The sequence below is a fragment of the Periophthalmus magnuspinnatus genome, chromosome 6 (genome assembly GCF_009829125.3).
Source record: "Periophthalmus magnuspinnatus isolate fPerMag1 chromosome 6, fPerMag1.2.pri, whole genome shotgun sequence".
NCBI lineage: Eukaryota > Metazoa > Chordata > Actinopteri > Gobiiformes > Gobiidae > Periophthalmus > Periophthalmus magnuspinnatus.
Window position 1 is genome coordinate 32,104,227 of NC_047131.1, and position 22,279 is coordinate 32,126,505.

The window sequence follows — 22,279 nt, forward strand, 5'->3', positions numbered from 1 at the left end:
ACTAAACCAGGACTAAAGCAGGACTAAACCAGGACTGAACCAGGACTAAAGCAGGACTAAACATGGACTAAAGCAGGACTAAACCAGGACTAAACCTGGACTAAACCAGGACTAAACCAGGACTAAACCAGGACTAAAGCAGGACTAAAGCAGGACTAAACATGGACTAAAGCAGGACTAAACCAGGACTAAACCTGGACTAAACCAGTACTAAACCAGGACTAAAGAAGACTAAACAAGGACTATACCAGGACTAAACCAGGACTGAACCAGGACTAAAGCAGGACTAAAGCAGGACTAAACCAGGACTAAAGCAGGACTGAACCAGGACTAAACCAGGACTAAAGCAGGACTAAACAAGGACTAAAGCAGGACTAAAGCAGGACTAAAGCAGGACTATACCAGGACTAAACCAGGACTAAACAAGGACTAAAGCAGGACTAAACCAGGACTAAACAAGGACTAAAGCAGGACTAAACCAGGACTAAACCAGGACTAAACAAGGACTAAACCAGGACTAAACCAGGACTAAACCAGGACTAAACCAGGACTAAACCAGGACTAAACAAGGACTAAACAAGGACTATACCAGGACTAAACCAGGACTAAACCAGGATTAAACCAGGACTAAACCAGGACTAAGACAGGACTAAGACAGGACTAAGACAGGACTAAACCAGGACTAAACCAGGACTAAACCAGGACTAAACAAGGACTAAACCAGGATTAAACTTGGTCTAAACCTGGACGTGCAGCTGCAGATGTTTTCAGGACTAATGTGCCTCCATTTGCAGACAGAGTTCAAGTCTGTAGGACCAGAGCGTCTCAAAACACAACTTCAGGTCTGTTTTTGAGGAAACAGCGTTAGAACTCGACTTAAATCTGAAAAGACTCTATTTTGTGTAACATAAAACCTTTGAAGAAGTTTAAGTCCAAAATCCTGAGAGCGAAACAAACGTCACGTGACTTTAATTTATATAATCTGTGATATTTTTGACATGTAATTGTGTCACGACAGCGACACTTCAGCTTCATGTGAGAAATTTCAGCCCCGGAACAACTGTCAATGTCTCCTGAACTAAAGGCAAAAGGAACTGTTAACTACCACTGTGTGACATCACAAGGTGGAACAGAGCAGTTTGAGGTTTAGAGATGTAAAAATAAACGAGGATTATGAAACAAAACACAACTCCAGGTCTGTTTTTGATGAAGTAACATTATAACCCCAGATGAAAAGAACTTGAGTCACATTTGAACTTTTTTCCGACCATTTAAAACTCTTATTTTACGCCGAAAAAGTGCGTTTTTGTGTTGCGTTACATAACTGAAACCTTTGATGTATCGGTTGTCGGCAGAAACACCGCCCGTTTTAGATTTTTACAGCGCGGAGATGTGGATTTGAATCTCAAGTGGGGCAATCCCGTTCTGTTTGCAGTTATGACAACGGCGTAACACGTCTCCAGTCGCAGAACGCCGCGGCCCTCGCTCTGAACCGGAGGGTGAAGCTCGCCTCAGTCCCCGGGGGCCCATTAGACACTGTTCTGAGGCCTGTGACATGTGACTGGATCAGTGTTCTTCAGTCTTATCCACTCCTCCGCGAGAGTCAATAAACACATCACCTCCACACACACACACGCACACACACACACACACACGGCCTCTGGGGTAACTCCCGATTAGTCCATTTAAGCGTGTTTGATTCCGTCTCCTTGGAGCTCGACGGCGTCCCGCTCTAATGAGGAGATCTGTGTTTGTTACATCCGTGTCGCACTTTTTCGCCGGACGTTTTGAAGCTGCTGATGTTTTTTTTTTTTTTGGTTAAAAGCAGGTGAGTATTTTAAGTTGGGTTGTTACGCGAGAATGAGGGCAGGCGTTTAGCGGAGTCGAGCGCAGATAATGTGACAGGAAACCCATCGGAGGAGCTACTTCGCCGTTCGTTCTGACGTGCTTGGAGGTGGTGGCGGCGAGCGGGGGCCAAACTTTGAAAGTCAAGCGGTCCTTTACCCATCCCTGCTCTGACCTTTCTGCGCGGCTGCCCTGTATTCACTGGCTGTCAGGGCCCGTTTGTCAGGAGTCATCCGTCTCTGTCCACCTCCGCCCACCTCCCCAAATCCCTGCCGACCCATTAGGCGATAGGATCCGGGGAGCGGCGTCCCGGCACAGGCCTGTGGGGGCTCTTTTCTTCTCCTGCCTCTGCCCCTGGTCTCCACACAGCGCTCCGCTCATCCAAGTACCCCAGAGAGACACCTCGAGCTGCCTCTACTGCCTATATATATATACACACACCATCGAGTACGTGGAAAAGCATCAACACAGCACTCCTGTCTGATGAGGGGCCCCTGGGACAGGCTCACAGCGGCTGGGACACGGGGAGAGATGGGGCATCGCGGGGAGTCTGGGGCCCGCACTTACCTCGAATGACTCTGGTACCAGAATCCGACTCGCAGTAATGTCACGTACTTTATATCTGAGGTGAGGTACATGTGTTTATCTCAAATGTGCTCGTGTTAATCTGTCAACGCACTGATCTCCAGCCAAACAAATGTGTTTTAGAGCTCCGTTTTGTTACTTAAGTAAAAGTAAAGATACTGGAGCAAATAAATACTGAAGTAAAATTAAAAAACTATGAAAGTACCTGTTTAAAAATGTGCTTAAAGAGTAAAAAAGTCAAAGTATTTCACACATTTTGAGTCTTATAAAGTGTCAAATGTGGTGATTTTGATAAAGATTTGAGCTTTCGGTTTTTATTTGCATATTTTTTTTATTTGTTCAAACTATGAACTGTCTCATACAATAAGAAAAATACTTTTACTTTTCAGTCCTGTTCAAAAATGCAGTGGAGTAGAAAGTACAGATAATATACTGAAGTAAAAGGAAAAAGTACCACTGTAAAATATACTTAAATAAACCACAGATACCTACATTTTCTACTTAAGTACAGCACTTTACTACTTTTACTTCATTACCTTTAGTATTTTATGCAGTAGTGCAGACAAACAGTGGCCCAAACAAACTCTCAGGTCAAATAAGAAAAGTCCAACAGCAAAAACACAGATCTACATTTTGAAAAACTGACAGAAAGTTTTAGCGCTGACATAATGTACACGGAACTTCATCAAGACGGGATCGAATAATATTATGAGAGCAGAAAAATACATTTGACTTTTGGAAATATCACTGAAAAAGTCAGAGGAGGATGAAGTACGTGAGTAAAAGTACAGATACAGAGGTAAAACGTTACTCAAGTAAAAGTATCATATGAAAAACTCTAAACTGCTTAAGTAAAAGTATTTAAGTAAATGTTTGAAAATGTACTTTAAGAGTAAAAAGTACAAATATTTCACAAGTGTTGTTCATTGTTAAAGTGTAAATGTCGAGATATTGATTTAAAATGACACATATTTTGTTCAACAGAAACAACACGAATCAGTTTCTTAGTTCTTTTTATGAATTTTAAGTTTTTATTTTGTTTTGCTCAAAGTCGAAGCTCAAACCCTTAAACTTTATTCAGGATGTTTCATGAAAATGGTAAAAATAACTTCTCAAATCAGACGAAAAGTACTTTTACTTTTCAAACCTGTTCATAAATGTAGTGGAGTGGAAAGTACAGATACTGCTCTCAAATGTACTCAAGGAAAAGTAACAAGTATCCACTGTAAAATATACTTAAGTAAACTACAGATACCTAACTATTCTACTTAAGTGCAGTACTTTACTACGTGTACTTTGTTGAGTAAACTACAAGCCTCCAAATGGCTCCTGTCTGCTTCTGCAAATGAACTCTTCACATATTTATCCATTTAATTTTAGTTTGTTTAATCATAAAACATAAAATAACGCACAAGTACAAGTGGCGTTTTGCAAAACTACAAAACTTGAAAACCACATCCACAAGTAGAACATTTTTTACACTTGTATTCTGTAGCCAAAAGTCGCCAAAAACATTTACTTAAAGCTTTTATGTCACACAAAACTGACTCCTGCAGCTTTAATCCATGTTAGAACATCGTTAGCGAGTCAAAAACAGACCTGGAGTTGTGTTTTGTTTCATTCACACACATTTGAGTCACACTTTATTATCAGTCTGTTACATCTCCAACGCTCGAAACGCTCTGTTCCACCTCGTGATGTCATCGAGTGGTAGTTTTTTTCAAGTGAACATCTCCTTTCACGTTTAGTTCAGTCGGGATAAGTGTCTATTCTCGCTCTGAAATCGTCCAAATGATTCTAGTGAAGGTGTTTTTTTATGGAATTTAGCACTTCCTGTATTACCACACGATGACATCACAAGGTGCAAACGGAGCAGAACACCTCCAGGTACGTTTGTAGAAAGTAGACTAAGTAACCCTTTAATTAAGAGCGCAGTTTCTCAAGTTAAACTACGTCATGATGTAAATAAACCGCTTTGATCCTGGTCGTTTGTCGCGATAAACTACGGTTAACGTTCGCTTAGTTTGTGGAAACAGCGGAGTGATTTGGAGAGATAATAGCGAGCGGATAGACGTATGGATAGAGAGATGCTGGAGGAGAGGAGAGGAGGAGAGATAGACGCAGGGAGGAGAGCAGTAACATGTGATTAATGGACGGGTGCTAGTGGGGAGGTTGAGGCAGACTGGGAGAGCGCAGAGTGACAATAATAAAGTGAAGCTGCGTCCCATTCATCTCCCTCAGCCCATCTCCGCCTGACTGCTGGGGCTGTACACGGCTCCTGACTAATGCCACGCTCCACACGCGGGCACCAGACGCCAGCGCCACACACAGGGGCGATCGGCCGCGGCGTCGGGCCTTCCTCGCGGCCTCCCCGTCGCCGCCGCCCCCCCCCCCTCGCCTCCATCACTCATCGGCGCTGATGGCTGTCGCGGACGTCAAACACTACCTCATCGTCTGTTATGGCTCCTAAATCACACTGTGTATCTGGCTCATCTGGCGGAAAGCAATCGCCATTGTGCTTTAACAACAGGTCAGCCGCGTAACGGATAGCGGCGCGGGGAGACGTGGGCGAACTTTGACCTTGGGGAAGGATTGTTTTTACGGCGAACGTCGGGCTTTGCTGAGTGTGTGTTTTTCTCAGACGATACTATAGAAATATTTGCTCTTTCACGTGAGGTTGGTTCATTCGAGAAACTTTGGTGTTCAAACGTAAACGGGCAATTTTTACGGCGCGTTTTACGTCAAAGAACCACGTCCGACATGGGTTAAGTGTCTTGCTCATGGACACAACAGCAGTAATCCTCCATGCTTCAGTACTTTAAGAAACATTCTCTCAAACTTCACGAGTCTGCACCACTTTTTAGCTTTTTGGAGCGACACGACATCCTCATTTTTTCCATTTTTTGGTCAGTTTGGTCTCTCAGCAGATAAGCTTTCATGTGGAAAGAACAGAACTGTCCACTCTGCACCGAAAGATGTTTTAATATTTAATTTAATCAACTTTCCTTCATAGAGTTATATGGGACAGGCTGTTTTCCCAAAAAGCATAAACTCCCCAGGGACATAAGGATCAGGCCTTAAAGCAGCTCGTACACGCACCAAACTTTACAGTGTGGGACTTCACGAGAGTTTGATGAAACGTGCAGAAAGATTTTGTGATATCTACGTCCAAGTCTGATTTATTAAAGTTTTAACTCAAAAAAATGAGGCGAGATTAGAAGTTTTACCCAAATTTTCAGCCAGATCTAGTTTACTGAAGTAATAAATAACATATCCAGAATCTCCTCTGTAGATTTTTTAGTATTTAATGTCAACAAAAATTTAAAAAAGACATTTAAACCTGGCTCTTTTCATGTTTCTGTTTTGAATGTCACAAAAATGGTCCATTTTGTCATTTACACATAAAATGCCTTATTTTTGTATAAAATCATTACCACATCAAAAACGTGTAATACATTTTCTTCTTACATTTATGTGACTAAACTACAGAACAAGTTTCACATTGACATCTCTAAATTTAAGATTTTTTCCTATTCACCTGCAGTGTCTTGTCTTAGTTGTCACAAACCTCGGATAAATGAAGCGAGAAAGAAACTTATCCCAACCATTACATCTGCGTCGATCAAAACTCGTATCACAAAAAGAACCTGGGTGCCACTCCTGACCCTTGTGGAATTTTTTTTTTTTTTTTTTAATGTATCATCTGATTTTTCCCATTATTATTATTATTATTATTATTATTATTATTATTATTATTATTATTATTATTATTATTATTATTATTATTATTATTAGTGTATTTATTTATTTATTTTTTATATATATTTTTTCCCCATTAAAATAAAAATAAACATACCCAGTGGGACATTCACGTTGCTCATGTACTCATCTGTTTCAATTTACTTTACCACTAAATCTAAACTGTCCTTGTTTTGATTGTCCTGCACAGCAACGTCAGCCTCTGTCCCTCTTCCCACTTTTTATTAATACATCATAAATTGTAAAAAGAAGTAAGATTTTTAAAGAACACATGATATTTTTCACGCATAAGACGACTTTTCGGTGTGTACAAGCGCCTATGGCTATTCCAGTCTGTCCTTTGTGAGTTTTCTTCCATTTCTCATCGCATTCAACAACTTTTTCTGTAATCTGAGGTGGTCGCCCCAGTAAACCACCAGTTTACCGTGCTAAAAAAAGAAAGAATGAGACAAGAAACCACCGGTGAGTAATATGAGCAGGGCCGTCCACAGGAATTCGAGGGCCCGGGGTAAGAAGCTTCACTTGGCCCCCCCTGTAATAAAAAAGTAGGTAAAAAAAATAAAAATCCTGGACAACAGACCTCTTTGTCTACTCCCCTAAAGTGTGAGTACTACTGTATTATCTCCTGTTAATGAGAACATAATGCCTGGTAGAAGCGTGCGTACCCGGCTGCGCGTTGGTGACCTTCCCCCCGGCCGCCTAATGACATCCCCGTCCCACAGCGCGCTCATTACCTGTCCTGGCTGCTGCGGGTCACGTGTCGTACGCTTCACCTCCGTCACGCCGCACACTGTGGCTGCACCTCTGCTCAGAACTCTCCTCTCACTCTGTGTAATTACAAAACATTACACGCGGTTCACGGACGATGAGATGAACCTAAATAGCGTTCAGTCTTCTGGGACCGTGAGCTAAAGCAACCCCGCGTAACCTTGCGGAACCCTCACCTTGCAGGTCCCCTCTGGCCCCGTCTCTATTTCCAAATGCATATGTTATTATGCCGGGCTTACTTATACGGCGGCGACTCTGTAGTGTTGAAATAACATGTAGATGAGCCCTCGTTTATCTTCCATCACGGCAGCAGAAAGCACAAAGCCTCCAGTCAAAGTGAAATGTATGACGAAATTGGTTTAAATTACTTTGGCAGTGACTTGATAAAGTGCCCTCCATGTTATTTCAGTCATTAGTGGCTTTAATTGCTCCTTGCTATAATGAACACATTACTAATTGATAAGGAAACCGGTAACAGTAAAAATCCCCCTGAACGGGCCCCACCTGCATGGGGTAAATCTGTCTTCATATCAGCTGCATGACTTTTGCCCAAGCAGACAATAGATTAAACAATGAATGAATGATTTATTAGCTGTCGCTGTCATGCTATTTAGATGGATGGGTGTACACGCGGCGTGACCTCACTTCCTTGTTGCGCGCCTTGTACGGGAGGGTGCGAGCGGAGGAGGGGGTCGGCCCGAGAGCTGTTGCGGGGCGGGGCGGGTCAGGCGCACCACTGGCCACTGACAGCGGCGGCCACTTGATCAATGATCCCTGCTCGGATAGTGCGCGGCGGTGTGGGGCTGCGTGAACTTCAAACACTGCGAGGGACAAAGGTGTGTCAGGAAACCGTGAGTGCAAGTGTGCTCGCCGGAGTCCACGGCAGAAAAGTAACTACCTCCTCTCTGCAGCTCGGCCTCCCTCCTCTCTCTCCCTCAAATGGGTTATTCTGACGATGGCCCTGACAGCTCATGGTTTGGATTTTGATTTATGTTCCTGTGAAGCTCAAATCAAAGATTCCATCTACTGCTGCTTTATGGCAGCTGGGATGATGAATGGTGCAGTCTCTCGGTCAAACCAAGCCTCTGTGTCTTTGCCCCACATTTTAATTGCTAAAGTAGCCAGTCATCGCTCAGCCCTCGTAGCCTCTGCTGCTGCCTCCCCTCCACGTCCTCTCTCTCAGCCCATTGTCTCTCACCTCCCTCTAATTCAACCACAATAATCTACCTTTATCTGCGCCAACGCCTGGACGCCGCAGCTTCCTCTTATAAAACTTCAGATTGTCACCTAAAGGGTAGCCATGTGAAGAAATTCTAATCACTCTGGGCATAGCTGGATATTTAAGCAGTGAAGTCTAACAGACAGCTCGTAGTATTGAGAAACAGTATCTGTCTCTGCACCTCCTGCGTTCGTACATGATCTACAAGCAAACAAGTCTGATGAGGGGGAAAATTCATTCCAGCATCAACATAAAAAGACACTTTATTTGGAGGAAGAATGCGTAGATGTCAAGCTCTGATAGAGTTTATGTTTTCTCACTATTTTTCAAAAGTAAACACATTCACTGGTACATGACATTACTAAGTAGGTTAAGTATAGCTGCAGGCGATCATCCATCAGCGCAGAATGAAGCGAGCATATTCCACTCGATGAGAGGTGAAAGTTTTCCAGTGTGCCGCCATGACATTTAATTTTTCACATCTCCTGCGTGTTTCTGGGATGAATTTTGGCAGACCTGGTGCAATTTAGCTGCTTGGCACTTTGAAATTGGGCTATGAATCACGGCGTGGATTCAATGGGAGCCAGTCAGTGTACAATATTTTCTGTGTGTCAGAATGGAAAGAGCGAGTGAGATAGAGCGAGGGAGAGGAGAGGAGAAGAGAGGAGAAGAGAGGGGCTTTTTAGATAGTGTTCTCCAATCTTCCTCCTCCCCCTTTTTCAGAAACAGTGGCAAAGTGTCCTGTTATGAGACGGTGGGTGGGGGGGGATGGGGGTCGCGCGCCGCTGCCGATGTACTCGCGGTGGCGGAGGTCTTTAAGGTCTGCACTTGGATATTTTGACAAAGAGCACTGAAGAAAGAAATCAATAGAAGTCAGGACTTGGCCGGTCAGCGAGCGGAGCGGCGGAGAATGCAAAGCCGCTCGCTCCAAGTCTTAGACAAACTCAAAATGACCAACCAATAGAGTGACACCGGAGCTGACACGAGCCATTTATTATCAGGCCGGGGGGGAGTGGGCGACGGGCGGACGGAGCAGCTGATGTTGTGAGCCTGGAGGGAGGACCACCTGAAGAGAGCGGGGGGATACGAGGGGGTTATGGGTCTCATCAATGCACCCACTTTATCAATCACGTGCTTTGAAATCGTGTTCGCGTCAGGGCTGAACAGTGAAGAATGATCCGATCCAAAATGGCCGCCGCGCGTTCCTTTGGCCTTTGAACTCAGCGTGAAAGTCCTGCTTCCTCCAATGAAACACGAAACAGCGGAGAATAGAATCTGAATTGGTTTATATCAGACGCGAATTCAAGAGGATTTCTGCGGGTTGCGTCAGAAAAATCACACACTATCAAAGGGCTTAATTAACTAAAGCAAATGTTAATATTTTATTCCGTGAAAGCGCGTAACCCTGGGCAGTTTTGGCGAACGCATAAAGACATCATGAACAGTATATACGCTTCAAAAGTATGTGCTTATTTTTATTACTGCCTTCGTTTATTTCTTTTAATTCTTGGACGAAGAAGTGAGAAAACAAATCGTCTCTACCTGGTTTGTAAAGTTGCCCCTCAGGCCGAGTGAACGGGACTTGGACGGGAGATCGTTTGGACTAAAAGGCGCCTCAGTGGGGAAGTAGTGACTGGAGTGCGTGCTGTTGTTGTGTCCTTAGGCGAGACACTTCACCCGCGTTGGCAAGTGTGAATTTGGTGAGTGATGAGTGGTCAGAGGGGCTGATGGGGCAGATCGGCAGGACAAACTTACCACAGCTGAGTACGGAGGGAAAGTACAGTTGTCCCTCTCTATATCGCGGTTCAGCTTTCACGTTCTTTCGATCCTGGTCTTCTCCTGATTGGCTGTTGGACTGTAGACCATTGTGTCGTGCGTCCTGATTGGCTGTTGGACTGTAGACCATTGTGTTGTGCGTCCTGATTGGCTGTTGGACTGTAGACCATTGTGTCGTGCGTCCTGATTGGCTGTTGGACTGTAGACCATCGTGTCGTGCGTCCTGATTGGCTGTTGGACTGTAGACCATTGTCCATCAGTCTCCTCCGTGCCGTGTCTCCTGTCCAGTACAGAATGTGTCCAGACAAATTTACATAAACGTTGGATCTCAGTGTGACTCTGAAGTGCTGTACGTTTGCGATTTGTTTTCTCCCCCACAAAACCCACAATGTCGATGAAACGTTCTGCACCGACAAAGACGCCTACGAAGGTTTGAACTTTGAGAGAGTTTAAACGAGAGAAATGTGAGAAAATGTTAACGCCTGTGTGAGAAAAGTGTATAAAGTGTGTGGTGAGGGGTTTTACACACAAAAACATAGAGCTAGGCTAAGGTTTTCAATGTGAATACTCGCTTAACATGTTAATTTAGAGCTTTTTAAAATAAGATAAGATCTGCCTTTATTAGTCCCATAGTGGGGAAATTCCAGTATTGCACCGCACAGTTAAAGAACAGAAGGAAAATGGTAACAGGCAATAACAAGATAATAGATAATAACTTAAAATAATTTAAAAAGAAACTTAAAAATAAACTAAAAATAGTAATGTAATGTAACACACTGTTTCTTATTATGTACAATAAGAGTAACAGTGCAGCATATAAACAGAATAAATAAATAAATAAACAGAATAAATAAATAAATAACAGTGGAACACAACCCCACACTCTATCAAACAAGTTTAAGTGTACCGTAAAAATAGATAAAGACTATAAGATGGTACTTTTTTCCCACGCTTTGAACCCTGGCTGTACAATGGTGCGGATAATTTATAGATTTCTACTGGCTAACGGTCACCAGGGGGCGCTCTCTATCAGTAAACACAAAAGTGAGACAGACGATGGAAAAGATTCTGCGCGGAAGAATACAGTTGTTTTGATTTTAAACAGTTATTTTGCGCATCATGACACAGCCTCATCATAGAAAAGACACAAAGAAATGAATCAAAGAAGGAAATAGAGCCACTGCACGTAAGTTTGAACATGAAAGAAGGAAATAGAGCCACTGCACGTACGTTTGAACATGAAAGAAGGAAATAGAGCCACTGCACGTAAGTTTGACCATTAAAGAAGGAAATAGAGCCACTGCACGTAAGTTTGACCATTAAAGAAGGAAATAGAGCCACTGCACGTAATTTTGACCATTAAAGAAGGAAATAGAGCCACTGCACGTAAGTTTGACCAAAGAAGGAAATAGAGCCACTGCACGTAAGTTTGACCAGTAAAGAAGGAAATAGAGCCACTGCACGTAATTTTGACCATTAAAGAAGGAAATAGAGCCACTGCACGTAAGTTTGACCAAAGAAGGAAATAGAGCCACTGCACGTAAGTTTGAACATGAAAGAAGGAAATAGAGCCACTGCATGCAAGTTTGGCATCAATGAACTGATGGTGCGATGTTGGAGGTGACAGCAGGAAGAACTTAGTCGATGTAAAAAGACGACAAAAACTTTCAGGAGAAATAAAAGCAGATGGTTCGTGTTGGTGCTGTTTTATTTTCTAAACCTGCAGGTGTGTTCATCTCGTGTTGGTGCCAATTTTCAGGCAGATTTTGAAAAGAAGTGTGTCTTAAACTCAAACTAAACTCTTTCTGTGTAAATATCTCATGTTACATCATATTTGTAACATGCGGCTTATATTCAGGTGCAGGTGTATTTTCTTTTAAAATTTTGCTGGTGCAGTTTATATTCAGGTGCACTCAATAGTTTGAAATTTATGGCAGTCATCCCCTGTAGTAATTTATATTTGATTTTCTTGACAGATTCACTAGATTCTTTGCTTTTTTCTGCAACTAATCCACTGCTTTTTAGTGAAATTTGAACAGTTTTTAAAGTTTTCTGGGGACCGCTGTTGCAAATTAACCTAAACTATAAATACTGCGATACTGGCTTGAGATACTGAAGTGTTAATCTATGTTTGTTGAATCTATCCCTATTCAAATAAACAACAAAATAAATGAATAAAACATCATTTGGAATTCTTTTTTTAATTGTAGTATCATTTTGAACACTCCAGTTGCCATTTGCACATTTTTAGTCAAGATAGAATGCGCTATGAAGAGACTCGGGGCCCCCTTACGCCCCGACCCCCACCCCGCTGGTCCCGCCCCTGTTTAACGCTGCTATAAATCCATTGCAGTATTATCATTAGTATTATTAAAGAAACCGTCCAAAATGAAATTACAATTTTCCAGTCCCGTGCAATCTTGAGTTTTATCGATCCACCTAAAGAGCCTGTATCTCTGGTTCTTTCTTTCTCCCGTGCGATTCCGTTCTATTAAACGTTCTAATCTGCAAGACGCACAATATCGCATTATCCTAGAGGTGAAAATACCGCGCGTAGATATTACTCCACGAGACACAGACGCCGTTATTAAAACCGCGCGGCCGTTTCGACAGCTGCACAACACTGGTAATATACTGCGCTGAAACTGATCGACCAATGTGACCCTTGTAGATGCGGAGTTTATCTGGCATTACGGCTGATATGTGGCGTGCGTACAGATGCGTGCGCGTGCGATAGGAGCGGGCGATGACTCAAAGTGCTCCTCATGCAGAAGATGTTGTCACGGCTCCCCGCATTGTTTGTGTAAGTGATGTGTCCAATCAGCTTCAAGCACGCGGCGGTCTGACCCGTCCTCTGTCTCCTCTGTCACTCGCAGCAGACTGATTCTATATGAAGAGATTGTCTTGTTGTCCTTCCACCTCCGCAGACACCTCTCCTCTGGCTGCGGCTCACTTATCAATCGCTAACACTTGTGGCCAGATAAACAGCCCCAGATGTGCGGCAAGGCGTGCTCAAATTTGCTTTCTTTTCCAGACTAAAAAAAACAATTTAAACGCTGCCAGCTGTTTTAAAGTGTGGAGAGAATAAAGGCCTGACCTGTGTGGATGTGGTTTAACGTTATGCATCAAGGTGCGGATTAACACGGGAAAACTGGGTGGAGGCAGCAGGAGTTTGGGTGTAGTTTTAACGTTCGGGTTAATAAAGAACAGAGATAATGTAAAGTGTGTGTCGTTAAGGTCAAAGTGAGTAGAATTTGTCTGTAAAGCTGTGAATTTTGTGCTTGTCCCCATGTTTTTACAGTTTACAGGACGACGCAAAGAACTCAAATGTGTCAAACTCAAGGCCCCCGGGTCAAATGTGGCCCTCCACGTCGTTTTATGTGGCCCTCGACGGGATAAATTAAAAGGTTTGATGGTCTTAAAGTGTCATTTTATCAGGAGATACAGTTACACAGTCATATTTTTACATCTAGGCAAATGGACATGCAGTATTTGTAACTAGAATAAGTAATAAATACAGAAACAGTTAATTAACAAGTTTAGTTTAGTATTTTACAACTGGCCCTTTGAGGTTAGCCATTTTGCTGATGTGGCCCTCGGTGAAAATGTGTTTGACGCCCCTGGTCTAAACTGTAGGAACAAAGTCAGAAAATACTAATTGCTGTTTATCTGCGTGTCAGTAAAATGTAAATAGTCAGATTTTTGTATCGCACTTTTGTCATGTTTTAAACAGAAGGAGCCAAAATGCAGAAAGGCTCTGAAAAAGTTCTTTAACGTAAACTTTAACAAAGATCAGAAGTAAAACTAAACACAAAAATGCAAAATGGAAACTCACAGGACGTTACTCTGACAATGGATCAACAAAGGACAGAGGAGAACGCTCAATCCGATGGTTTCACACTTCCTCGGCTGCATTTGAAGGGCGTGTACGTCACTTCTGCGTCGCGTCTGTCCCATTTCATACACCCGGCGAATGCGGCCGGCGAGTGTGCCCTGCGTTTCCATGGAGATCACCGTGAACGAAGCGTGTATCCGAGCAGACTTCGCGCACTTTTATATCCCATCATGCACCGCGCGTCACGTCTTCTACAGGAGAAACGAGGTGTATTTTCTTAAAGTTATGTAATACTAACTACAACTGGGAAGAAATCACCTTGAACGTTATATTTGTCTGTTGATATTCAAAGGGAAACGTTAATTCATCACTTCATTCAATCTAAACAGAAACAAACGACTGCGACGATGACACGACACCTCGACTCTTCTTATATGAAACAGTAAAGAATTAAAAATAAAACTAATGATTTTGGAGTCCATGGTTGTTAGACGTGTACAACTGTCGAATTGAGACGTGGCCAGGGTTTATCCGCAGACACAGAGGAACGAGACACGGGCGGAACACATTAGGGCGGGGCCAACGATCAATACGACAGGAAGTAAAGCTCAGAAATTTCAAAATAAAACCAGCTTCAGTATAATAAAATAAATAAGGAAAACGTGTAGCAACTTTTCCAGCGTCTAGGCCTCCAAAGCATCAAGGAACTGCTCACACATTCACACACATATTCACACACCAGTGCACACACACACACACACACTGAGGGCGAGGTGGGTTAAGTGTCTTGCCCAAGGACACAACAACAGTGTTCATTTGTGGAAGCTTGAATCAGAATCGCCGGATCTGACCGCTCCACCAGCTCAGTGGCCCAGTAAAGCTATGTTTTTCTGCCCAACTTGAAATGAGCCTTAAATTTGACGTCCCATTTACCGTTTGACATTTACAGAGGAACGTTCAACTAAACGGAGACCCGCTGATCTGCTGTTTGCCTTGTAGCAGTTTGGATTTGCGTAAACACATAGGTGAACACTCCATTAGCAATGTCTCTGGTTATAATGGAACCAGTGAAAGCTTTTGGCAGGCCCATTACTGCGCCAGTCCACACAGGCACCGCCAAATATCGCTTCTCATTATCTGATCCACTTGTTAGCATTCGTTACCAAAAGCTGCGCGCTCCCTGCTGAGTACTTCACATAGATTTCCCATTTCAGATCAGACTAAAGTAGAGTCAGCTTCGATTGTAGCCGACATCCGAGGAGTTCTTCAGGGCAAACCAGCTGTGACTGGGCTGATGCGGAGCTGTCACACTGTCATGACATGATATAATATGAAAAGATATTGAACAACCACGCTTTGGCACTAAATTGTTAGCGGGCTTCAGGTCTGACAGCAGCCAGTTTATGGCTTTAATCCCAAGGTCCTTTAAAGCTTGTTTGACATAAATTGGGTTTGGCTTGTGGAAGGGGAAAAAGAGCAATGACAGTGAAAACACTTTCCTCGCCGCTGTCTTGTTTAGTTTGAATGGAAACTTTGAGCTGTCACTGAAGTTTCAGTTACTCTCGGGCTCCAGGAGATCACCATGTAAATGTCGCACAATTGACAGATGTCTATGAGAACGCACGGACTCTACGGCATCAGAACGAACGCACACACACGCACACTGTACACGTTCTGTCCACTGTACGTAGCTAACCTGCTCGCTGCCGCCGCCGCATTTCAGATAGGAAGTGATCATGGGCGCACCTCCAGCTCCATCGACTCTGGCTCCAGTTTAATTTACATTTTATCTTAAGTTCAGTGATGATTTGTGATTCCAGAGCTGAAATTGTCCGAATGATTCTAGTGAAGAAATATGAAGTTTAAAAAGTAATAAGTAAAGAGCAATGAACGGAATGTGCAATATTTTTATGGTTCAATAAACAACTGTACGATGAGTGTAAGGTGCAATTTTTATTTTGACCCTTTTGTGACCTCAGCCCTTTGAACAACGGATCGAAATGAGCTTTTGGTTATAACTCGATGTGTTTATGTTCATGTCGAATCACGTCTGTTCATTAATATGTGTCATACGGTACATTACGGAGGCTGTGATCAATCCCAGCGTCATGATCGTGTTCAGATGTTTGATTTTTCACAAAAAAGTGAGAGCAACTAACTGAAAAACTAGCATGCTAGCTAGCTTGTGACTAATGTTATCTGAGAGCGACTCGTTTAACCTGTTGTAGTTCCAGCTAAGTCAGATGTTTATGGTCAGACTGTGAGAGAAGAAAACTCAGATTAAAGTCTAACAAAGCTTCAGACAGAGCAGTGCCTACGTTTAGCATCACAGCACCAGAGATAAGTTTAAATAAGTTTAAATAACATACCGTACTTTTATGTCGCACTTTTTTTCACAGTTTGGTCGGCGACTTATACTCAGATGTGTTTACGTTCGTGCTGAATCATGTCTGTTCATTGACGTGCATTGTCCCAAATAAATAAATAAATAAATCAAACAAAAACACAGTGGAGCACTTCCTGTTTTCCCACATGACGTCACACAGTTTCAGAGACGAAATCAGCCTAAATCTGCAGGGTTTGTGCGTTTAAACATGTGCGAATGAAACAAAAAAAACACCACTCCGGGTCTGTTTGTGACGAGGAAATGACATTAAAACAAATCAGAAAATAGTGTAATATGGGCTGTTTAAGTGGGGTCTGGATGGAGGGGCCCCTTGTGTCGTTTCGCTCGGGGCCACGCCACTGACACTAGCGCGGCCTTTCATCGAGCTTTTTAAACTATGTGCATGGAATAAACGTGCAGCACAATAAGCCCCGTATCGGGTTTCAGCGACTTACACAATCTAAATGTTACAGGAGACAGTGAAAGAGTCGAGTCGAGTCTTGATAAAGCTGTATTCCCACTGCTACGGTAAAATATTTAGACGTGAGGTCTGCGGAGCGGCTCTACGGCAGGTTGGGTTTCACCGTTTAAACGACAGTGCTGAGGGAAAACAGCTTGATGCGGTCATCCCATCTCATTGTTACAGGACGTCCACAAGAGCCAGTGATGTGTGATAAATCTGCAACGTAAAGCCACTGAAGAGCCCCGACCCAGGTCTGAGGAACCGTTACCATGACGAATGCCCCGACTGACAGCCAAAGATAAGAGTCATCCTTCACCCGGGACGAGCCCATTTCTCAGCAATAATCTTCATAATGGAGTGCTGCAGTGTCGTTATTGTGTGAATAATTTAAATAGTGATTTAGGTTATTGGCTGCTCAGGTCAGAGACACAACAGCTAAAACTGGCGACAGAAGATAGAGCCAAGTTAGAAATTCTGCAACTTTCGACTGAACGGGTCCAAATCTGTGATAATGTGATTAAATCTGGAACGTTTTAGACATTAAACACGTTTGACAAGTGACGATCAAAAGACGAAGAGGAAGAAGAAGTCAAAGGCGGTTTTGATGAACGTTTCGGATATGTCCTGGAGTAAGAGGGTTTTTCAGATCACACGGGAGGGACAGCACCTCTGGGAAACGTGGAGGAAGTGTCTGGGGTGAGGGAAGACCAAGAACAAACTGTTAATAATAATAATAAAGCCTTAGAGTTACATAGCGCTTTTCCAGACGCTCAAAGTCAAAGCCGCTTTACAGTTTTGTGCAGTTTTCATTCAGGTAAGATTCAATTGTAGTCACAGACGTCCTGGGGCAGACCGATGGGAGCGAGGCTGCCGATCTGCGCCATCGGCCTCTCCGACCGTCACCGACATTCGCGCACAAACACTTTCAAACTAGACAATGCTGCTGAAGTGCCTTACCTAATGCTGAGTAGAAAAACTGTACATAAATAAACCATAAATGGGTCAAAACGTGTCGGTAATGGCGCCCCCTCTGTCCAAATGTGGAACAATTTCATATCTGAGACGGCGACTTTACTTTAGAACGGTGAAGGTGTTAAATCTAATCTTTTTAAGAATGGAAAATGCTCTGGACTGTCTGAAAATCAAAAGTATAGCGGCGTAACACTGACAGTAAATAAATGTCGATCGTTGCTTCCATCTCGTCTAAATGGCTGCGTTCGATTTGATTCATCTCGTAGAATTATTATGTCATTCATTTGCTTTGCTAGTGTTCTTCGTGTTTTTTGTTGTTTTTTTGTTTGTTTGTTTGCCAAAAAAATTCAATAAAGAAGGTTTGACCACACAAAGAACACAAAATATTACACTTTACTTTTGCTGAATTTGATTAAAAATATAAAAAAACACTTCTATAAATTGAGTCACTGGGTATTTATCTTAACCTACGTAAGAATTAATAATAATACTTGATGATGCATGTTATAAATAGCGTTTTCTTATGTATCTGTGGTTCACTTTAGGAGAAAATACGTCCAAAACTTCCTCTGGAGCCGCTTTTGCCCGTAGAGCGAGTGCAGCACAGACTTCAGCTGAATGCAGATCCAAGATGGCTGAGATGACCGAGAGGCAATGATTCGGTGTGTTGCTTAATTAGATGTTCCGGCGACATCTGTTTTTAAGGGGAAACTGCAACTCTGGCACATTAATCCACTTTGTAATGAACGACTGAATGTCAGCACGGGCCGTGAAACGCGCACGAGGACGCCGTATGTGTGGCTGCTATCTGTGTGTGCAGCGCTGAGGCTTTTCCATCTGTCTGACACAAACACTCCCCCGATCCAACGCTGGCACAATCGCAGTGCAGTCGCCAGAACAAGGAGGGCCTCAAGATGGCCTACTACTGATTGGAATGTGTTTTGAATGGGAAAAATGAAACAAAGATGGAGTGGACATTATGCTGCTGAATCTTAGTTAAGGACGCTTCACAAGTGTCTGACAGTATCATTAATCTTGAGAAATTACAGACAGAGTGGCCAATACAATGGAATCAGCTGCTCGCTTCAGCCGTCAGCCACCGCATTATGACCACGCGCTCGGGAAAAACACAAAAAAAAACACAAAAATATCCAAAATACAGGAGGGCAGATGATTATTATGAGCTACAGAATGTTAAAATGATGATACAAAATGTTAAAATGACTAAAAAAAATGTTAAAATGGCAGATTATTTCAGTCAAAGATGCACGTTTAACTCCACCGCCTGCTTATATCCTCATGGCTGTGCTGGAAATGTTACACGGTATTGCATTACACTTATCTATCTCCATGCAAAACAAGCAGTCAGCTGTTTCAAAGTGTGTTTTATAGAACGAAAACGCCTATGTTTTACAAATGCAGTACTGATACTTAGCAGTGACATCGCGCTGGGGGTGTTCTACATGTGTGCATATGGCGGGATGTGCGGGCGTTTCCATGGCAACGGAAAAAAAATTTAAAAAATGGATTCATACAACACATTTTCAGGAGGCTGTGATCGATCCAAACGTTTATGATCGTGTTTAGATGTTTGATTTTCCACACAAAAAAAGTGAGAGCGGCTAACTGGAAAACTGTTGGCTAATGCTAATGCTAATGCTAGCTTGTGACTAATGTTGTTCAAGAGGGATTTGTTTAACAGTAAAAAATGATCTGACCTGTCGTAGCTCCAGCTAAGTCAGATGTTTACGGTCAGACTGTGAGAGAAGAAAACTCAGATTAAAGTCTAACGAAGCTTCAGACAGAGCAGTGCCTACGTTTAGCATCACACCGCTACAGAATGTTGATGGAATCTGCTGCAAAGTATCAACAGACAAGGTTTAATAATTCAAATAAGTTTAAATAACACCGTATTTTTAAGTCGCACTTTTTTCATGGTTTGGCCAGAGGTGCGACTTATATCTGATTTTTATTTTTAATTTTTTTTCTTCATTATTATGTTTTTTTTGTCCAGTGCGACTTATACTCCAGCTCGACATACACTTAGATGCGACTTCTATGTGAAATATATGTTTTTTTCTTCGTTATTATGCATTTTTTGTCCAGTGCGACTTATACTCAGGTGCGACTTATATGTGAAATATGTTTTTTTTTCTTCAATATTATGCATTTTTTTCATTGGAGCGACTTATATTCCGGAAAATACATAACATTCTGGGCAAGGCAATAACATTTCTATTTCTATTACCTGATCTTCTTACCTGATTCTGATGTCGATGAAGAAAATCTATCTGATGCTGAACATGTACTTCCTCCTGCTGATGAACCTACCAGATTCATTAGGATTGTTGACAAGAAACCTGCCGTATCAACCACCGACCAACATGAAAGTCCCACAGTTCCGTCGCAGTCTCAACCTGCTGTCTCTAAAAAAGAAGAAGAAGCTGTGACCTGGACCTACCTGATTCTGATGACACTTCTGAAGGTGAAGGAAATGGTTCTTCTGAGTCCTCCGCATCAGTTGTTTCCACCGGTGAATGTAACCCACGTGACTTAGCGGCCCCCATCTCTGCTTCCTGTTCCGGTGAGCCCCTTCAGTATCACCTGGCCCCGCCCCTTCAGTATGACCTGGCCCCGCCCCGTCACTTCCTGTTTGCTGCTCCCTGCTGCTCACTGTGCTGCTGTTGCTGCTGTTTGTGCTCTGGAGTTGGCGTCCTAACTTTTCCGTGGCTCATTCTTCCTCAACTTACCGTCCATCTCATCTTCCGCTCATCGGTGAGTCACGATGTCACGTTAAGTTGCCGTTGTTTTAGTTAAACAGTTAAACACACGCCACTTTACCGCTATCGTGCGTTTGAGTATTCAAAACTCCTTGGAGGCCGCAGCTAATTCGGCTAATGCTAGCGCGTTATTAGCGCGACATATTAGCGTGTTTATTGATTAAATAGGGACATTATTTGATTTATTATTCCTGCCGAATTAAAGGCCAAACCTTTATCATTTACAGGACACTTTCATTTATGTCATGTGGGCCCGTTTTAGTGTCCGTTTTAGTTATTTTGAGTTACTCTTTTGGCGGCCATGATAGTTTTGTACTGTGATGTATTATGAATGAATGTAGCTACATATTTCGATTTTTTTTGCGCAGATGATTCTAAGTGAATTTGATTTGAAAATATTTGATAAGCTTTTAAAGCTATTGATGAACTGTAAGCTTTACAGCTCATTTAGATTTAAAGGTGCACTTTGACTTGTTATTGAGCTCAGTGTTGTTAATATAACACTCTAGGAATTTAATTTCTAAATTTATTGAACATTTAAATTTATGGCATTTCAAAATAATTGCTAATTTATATTTATGTCATTAGTTCGGAGGCTTACAGCTCTAATTAATGATGTGAATGTATTTTATTTTTTTTCCTTTGACCATGTGCAGGTTTTTCTTTTCCTCTTCTGGTAAAAGGAGATTCCTCTTCAGTCCCGTGATGGCGAGATACAAACACCACATTGTGGTAGGAAATCGAACTTTATTTATTCTTGGATTGAACTTTGAACTTTGAAACACGGTTCAAAAGACATGGACATATTGTAAAGGACATGGACATTCAGTAGATTCACGGGACTAGAAATATTTGTCTCTCCTGAAGTCGTCCTTTGGGTTTGATTTTCATTTCATTCGTTGCATTTCTTCCTGTCTATAATATATATTAATATACATGTCTATCATATACACATGTTGTTGTATCTATTGAATATTATTACATACCTGGTTATATGTAAATGCACATTGAAATATCTATAATATTCATATTTTCATTTTACCCTGTGTCCACTTTTCATTCATTCAGTTTATGGCTCTTTTCCGAGTTTAGTTTTCTGATCCTCTACAGTAAAACAACGTTACTTAACTTAAGCAGTCAGTCCGCCGAGCCGACTTAGCCTTACAGAGACAACTGCAGGTGGACCCCTCACAAAGTTACATACTGCACTTTATTCTGAAGTTAAATCAAGTAAAAACGTGTTAAGCTTTAGTATTTCTCTTGAGTAAATCAGTACACTTAAAGATTTCCCGGTGACTACGACTTTTTTTGACGGTTTTACATCCTGAAACTCTGAAACAGTTTGAATCCCACTTTCGACACAAACATCACTGGTTTGAGCGTCCAGATCCAATGACCCACGGGTTGAAGGTGCGATTCCAGGTCCCACAGATGAACACTGTTGTTGTGTCCTTGGGCAAGACACTTAACCTCCCTCTCCCCCAGTGTGTGTGTGTGTGCGCTGGTGTGTGGACGTGTGTGAATGTGCGAGCGGTTCGTTGTTGTAAAGCGCTTTGAGTGACTCGGAGGTGTCGACCCAAGTGTCACTCAACAAAACGATTTACGTCACTGCGCTGTCAGTCAAATCCTGTTAAAGACGAATGTTCAGTCTCTACTTTACACATAAAAAAACTCATAACTCTTTTGTTTCTAAATACTTTTCTTGTATTTTTCCAGAGCGTTTAGATCGACTCCTCCCACATTAATCTGAGCAAATCCAGCACCGAGGAACGAACCCTCAGTGTGCAGTGGAACTTTGAGTCACATGGGTCAAACTCCACATTTTAACACCAGAGACGCCCCGAGTGTAAACGCCATTAAAGGAATAATAAGTGTTTTTCACAGACAGGGG